The sequence below is a fragment of the Watersipora subatra genome, chromosome 10 (genome assembly GCF_963576615.1).
Source record: "Watersipora subatra chromosome 10, tzWatSuba1.1, whole genome shotgun sequence".
NCBI classification, from domain to species: Eukaryota; Metazoa; Bryozoa; class Gymnolaemata; order Cheilostomatida; family Watersiporidae; genus Watersipora; species Watersipora subatra.
In genome coordinates, this window is record NC_088717.1 from 47,476,725 (window position 1) to 47,482,724 (window position 6,000).

The following is a 6,000-nucleotide window of genomic DNA, read 5'->3' on the forward strand; positions in this document are numbered from 1 at the left end:
ATATACATGCATATATATAATATATACGTATATACATATATATATATATATATCCACCACTATATATATATATATATATATATATATATATATATATATATATATAGTGGTGGTAGACAAGGAGAACAAGAGGGCTTCTATAATAGATATAGCAGTACCCAATGACTACAATATAGCCAGCAAAGAAAAAGAAAAGGTAGAGAAATATCTCCCTCTTGGAGAAGAAATTTAAAAATGCTGGAATGTAAGAACAACTGTAATCCCAGTAGTCATTGGGGCACTGGGCGCAATAACATCGGCGCATAAAATGTGGCTTGCCCAAATACCAACAGCAATCAACTCAGGTGAGTTGCAGAAATGTGCGCTATTGGGAACAGCTAAGATCTTGAGGCGAGTGCTCAAACTCCCAGGTCTCTGGTAGGAGACCCGAGTTAGAGCAGAATTTACCACCCATACGGTGTATTCGGGGTGATAAAACAATTATATATATATATATATATATATATATATATATATATATATATATATATATATATATATATACACACAAAGTGGATGCTGCACAGTTCGTTACTAAGTGCTCAATGATAAATCAGAGCTAAATTATAAAATATGTATAAGTGGAACTTCACTCTATAAGTTAAAGATTTTATTACTAATAGTTTCATGTGGTACAATAAGTATCACACTCTTCAGATAAAATGTCTAAATGTTTAGACATTTTATCTGAAGAGTGTGATACTTATTGTACCACATGAAACTATTAGTAATAAAATCTTTAACTTATAGAGTGAAGTTCCACTTATACATATTTTATATATATATATATATATATATAAAATTTATTCATGTAAAACCTTAGATAAAAAACAACTTCATTACTATTAGTTTCATGTCTGTTAAGCAGACAATCATCAGATAAAATTGTTTTGGTCCAACTGAGTTATATATAAGAGAGGTGTAATTACTATAACGACTGATAGCTATGTAATTGCATTTTGTAGTGTGTATTTAGTAGAATGTCGGCATGTGGAAGCTAGCTCGTTGCGCTTGTTGAGTGAGCTCATTTCTGGTTTTGTGAGGATGATGTACTTTTCTGATATGCACAGGTTACAACGCTTGGTGGCTGGGTCGTATGGCCTTGCGTGTTGAACGATTTTCCATTTAATTGTATACGGTGTGTTCAGGCCTTTTAGCTGCCAGATGTAGTTACTAAGCTCTGTGGCAGATTGCTTGTCCTGGTGCCTGAAAGATGATATGTGGCCGCTGAGTCGTGTCTTAAAGGTATTTTCTGTGAGGCCAATATAACTTTCTGTAGGTTTGCTACCGTCGTCTGCGGTGACTACAGCTTGGTAAATGAGCGACTTGCTAAGACAGTTTCCTTCGAGAGGGCATTCATTTGGTGCGCGACAGTTGCATGTTTTGTTGTTTGCTGGGTACGTCGAGGCATTGTTCAAAAGCTTCTTATTGTGATTGTAGATGGTTTGTTTGATGTTAGGCATGCAGCTGTAGCCAATCTTTGTGTTGTTTCTATTAAATAGCTTTCTTAGAGGGTGATTGCTCGGAAAAGATTTATTTAATATTTTGATGAACGTCTGACCGATGTTATTTGCCACGTTTCTGCTATATGGTGGGTTGAACCATGTGATTTTTCTTCGTCGCCTGTGTTGTTTAGTTGGTGTAGTGGTCTCATGGGGTGTTAATTTCAGCTGGTGTGTATATCCGCTTGTTGTCAATGCCTGCTGGTACGGTGGTGCTGCTCGGTTGAACTCATTAGCATCGGATGAGATTGCTGATAGTCGGTGGTTGATTGCGTGAGGTAGCTGCTTTATAATGCAGGGTGGGTGGTTGGATTGAGTGTGGATGTATGACGGGATGTTATTGGGTTTGTTGTACGGTGAGTATTTCCCAGTTGTTAGGTTGAAGGTGACGTCTAGGAAGTGTGTCACTTTTTTGTTGGTTTCGGCTGTGATGTTTAACACACTACATTGGAATATATATATATATATATATATATATATATATATATATATATATATATATAAAATATGTATGTACTAAAGATGTATTAAGGAAAATTACTATATATATATAATATTAACATATATGTTATTATATGTTATATAATATATGCCTTATATATTTATGTGTATTGACTATGGATTTTTGTTATTGTATCTCATCTTTTGTTTAACGATCTCAGTGTGTACTATATTGGTGTTGTATGTGCTCTAACTGAGAGTGACCTTGACCTTGGTGTTATATGCGCTCTAACTGAGTGTGACCTTGCAGCAATGTTATGGGTGGTTCAGGTGTTGCTTTTATGACTAATCAAAATGGATTAAGCAGCAGACCTTATATTTGTCAATGCGGAAATTGTTACAACAAATAACCTGACGGATACGTCACACTATAGCAATTGGCTAAGCGTTTGCAGGCAAGGGTGGAAAGGTCACTCAGTTTCAAATTAAAGATGCACTTGCACAACCTTTTAGTATAATTTACAAGAAAATATCGGTATTTTTTATCAGTTGTAATTTCTTTATGCATTTGAGTTGATCTGACTGCCAGGACATTTCAAAATTTAAATCGACTAAACTTGATCGCGATTTGCAAAGAGACCGACAGAATAGAAATGCGTAGTGCTGCAACCTAAATGCAATAGCTGATATCAACTATCACAACAGGAGTAACTAGTGATGTCATTCCTTACATTTCTTCTCGAAATGTTTAACTGTGATCAATTTTTCTCTATTTTAATCTTGAAACGTCTTGGCAGTCAGATCTCCTCAAACATCATAAACAAGTGCACATGCTGAAAAAATACCGATAAATGTGAAATTGTTGTGAAATTTGTTGTGAAATTTGCTAAAATTTTGTGTGAGTTTGTTTTCAAGGTTGAATTGAATTAAAACTAATTATTTTGTAACCCATTTTGTGACTAAAAATCTGCTAGTGTAGCTACTCCAGGTTGTCTAAGTTTTTTGCAACCATACCCCTGAGTTGATAAAAATACAAAAAATAAACCTAAATACTGAGGTTTTTGGGGGGTAATCAATCGGTGGGATAATCTAATGCATTGCTCCAGCAAATATATTGATCTATATGACTTGTATGGCAAGCAGTTTTTCCTAGTCCCAATCAGTAGATAAAAGAGAAGGTTATAAAGCATCTATATAAAGGTTATAAAGGTTACAAACACTTTTAGCTTGTAAGTCATTTATGCTCTCTAAATTATATATTAATTAAAGACACTGCAGCTAAAGCTCAACACTATTTGAAAGTTTTGGTTTAAAATTGGTCATATAGAGTTGTTGGAGACTATATGTACTGGACATTTAATTAGTCTGAAAGAATCTCATCATGACACTCATATGACTTTGTACATGAGATACAACTTACATTGATGAGATAACTATGCTTTTTGTAGTGCAAAAATGGTAACTGTGCATCTTAGGTCGGTACAACGCGCATACAACGCATTCGCAACAAACATACAAGGCAGTTGCAACGCACAAACATTGTGGATACAACGCCGACAGAAATAATTAACAATGCATGCGCCATAACGTGACACTGTTAACACATGTATTTTATTAATAATATTAATGTGTAATAATAATAGTAATAATAATATTATATTACTATTCAATATTCTATTTACATTTATAGTCTGTTAATAAAACTGGTCTAAAGCATTACACAAAATATTCTATTTATTTTCTAATGACCGTTGTATGTGTGTGGTGATAATAGTGTATGGGCATTGTATCCACAATGTTTGTGTGTTGCATGTGCCTTGTATGTTTGTTGCGCATGCGTTGTATGCGCGTTGTACCGACCTAAGATGCACCGTTACCCAAAAAACTTTGTATCAAAAAACTTCAGATGCTGAAAATTGAATGAAAATATTAAACTTGAATGTTGAAACCTGGAATTAAGCTGTACTGAGTTGCAGTGAATAAATTTAATATAATTTTTGAATTTCTTGAAGCATACTTTTACCTGATTGGTTTTTCTTCTTAGTATCGCACAAATGCTTGTTGCAGAAGGCAAAACGAATTGTGGAGTTTCTAATTGTGGAAGTCATATCGATATGCGGTGCCAGAAATGCAAAGTGTTCATGTGCCGTAGGTAAGGATTTGTTAACATTTTCTGGCTGCGCTTTAGTAATCCTGCAAATTACATGAACACTACACCTAGAACTTTGTTGCTCCTTATAGGTGCAGCATGGAGTTGTGCGCCACTGATGGCACTAACCATAATGCCGCAGATATTCATGATTGTGCTGCACAGTGCAGAGATGAGTTCAGTATTTGGAAATCTTTTAAGCAAAAGAAGATTCAAAACCTTGAATCAGAGGTGGGTTCTGGTTAGCTTCATCTATTCCTTAAAATCTAAAAAACTCCTTTAACATTTATGGCTGATTTAAATTTTTAAAATTTATGGTCCTTCGTGTTTGGCTTATTGGATTGAGTATAGCATGAACCATATTGCTTATGCATTGGTAAATAACACTATACAAAAAAGTAGATTTTTATATTTAGCTTGCAATGTTTGTATTAACGGATGCTATGGTAACCTTCATACTTCCTAATCTTTACTTCGGCAGTATTTTAGTCTGTATATAAAAACCGAATATTTGGTCAGTGTTGTGTAATCTTTCTAGCTAACTTCAAGTAAGAAACTGTTTTGTCATGTCAATTAATAGACAAGTTTTCATGAATACCAAACAAAATTCCCACCCGAGTTGGATATTTCCAAAAAAACTTCAAGTAGGAAAAAAACAATGATGCAAGCTTTTGCTGCTGAGGTATCCTTACACTATATATTTATTTGATTTCATTAACTAACTATTGACCTTTATATGATTTTCATATGGCATTATTTGAAAATACTTTATTTTTAACAAATTGTTAATTAAATAATAAAAATGTATGTTTCTGTGTGATTATTCTGCATGAATGAAAACCAAGCTAAGTTAATTGTCCACTGTTCTGGATATAATCATCAGATTAGCAAGAAATGAAATATTTTTATTTATAAAGTAGGTACGAATATATAGCTGTTTGAAATCACGTGCAAGCTCAAAAGATTTATCAACCTGAGTTTATCGCTGCCTTCAAAATCTCCATTTACTTTCTCTTTCCATGACATTTGGTTTGGTGAAATGAGTTTTCACTATTACTTCTAATCTTGTTTAAGTCCTACAAAGGAATCTAACCAAATACTACCTGCTACCATATTTAAGATAGAAGCAGCATCAGCTCTCATCAGAGGCTATGGCCAGCAGGTAAATGCTGCATCTAATCGATCACTTATTGAAGTAACAGGAGAGATTATACCTTTGTTGACTGATGCCCATATGAAATTGTCAAATCTAACCGATGCACGAAAAAAGAACGATTTGGAGCTGAACTTCATTGTTGAAGCTGAGAAGGCCTGCCAAGGCATTGAGCTTATCCTACTCATGGACCAGATGGAGAGTTATGGTACCTGTCTTTCTGTAAACTGTTAGGTTCAAAGGTCCGCTCTGGATGTTGGCTAATTTACTAAATTATTATTAGTTGCTTAAGTTATTTTTACAAATAATTTAGGTGTTTTTGTTTCTGCACGTTTATGTTTCTATTCTTGAAGACTCTTTTGACAAAATATTGTTACTGTAGCAATGCAATAGTTGTACATCTAGGTCAACTACAATCTTATGAATTGTAGGCAAGTTTGATAGATGAGTTGATTGAAGCGCACGGATGTTTGATAGATGAGTTGATTGAATCATACAGAAGTTTTATAGATGAGTTGATTGAAGCACACTAAATTTTGCATCATTTTCTCAAAGTCTAAGAGTCTGAACATTTTTACTTGCAAAACTTTAGCTACAATTGTTCGTGAAACGCATAAGGAAACTAACAAAACATTTTGTTTCTATTGTAGAAGAGAACCGAAAAATTCTCATTGGAGAGTGTGAAAGTGTTGTGAAGGGTGTACGCTGTTTCGATA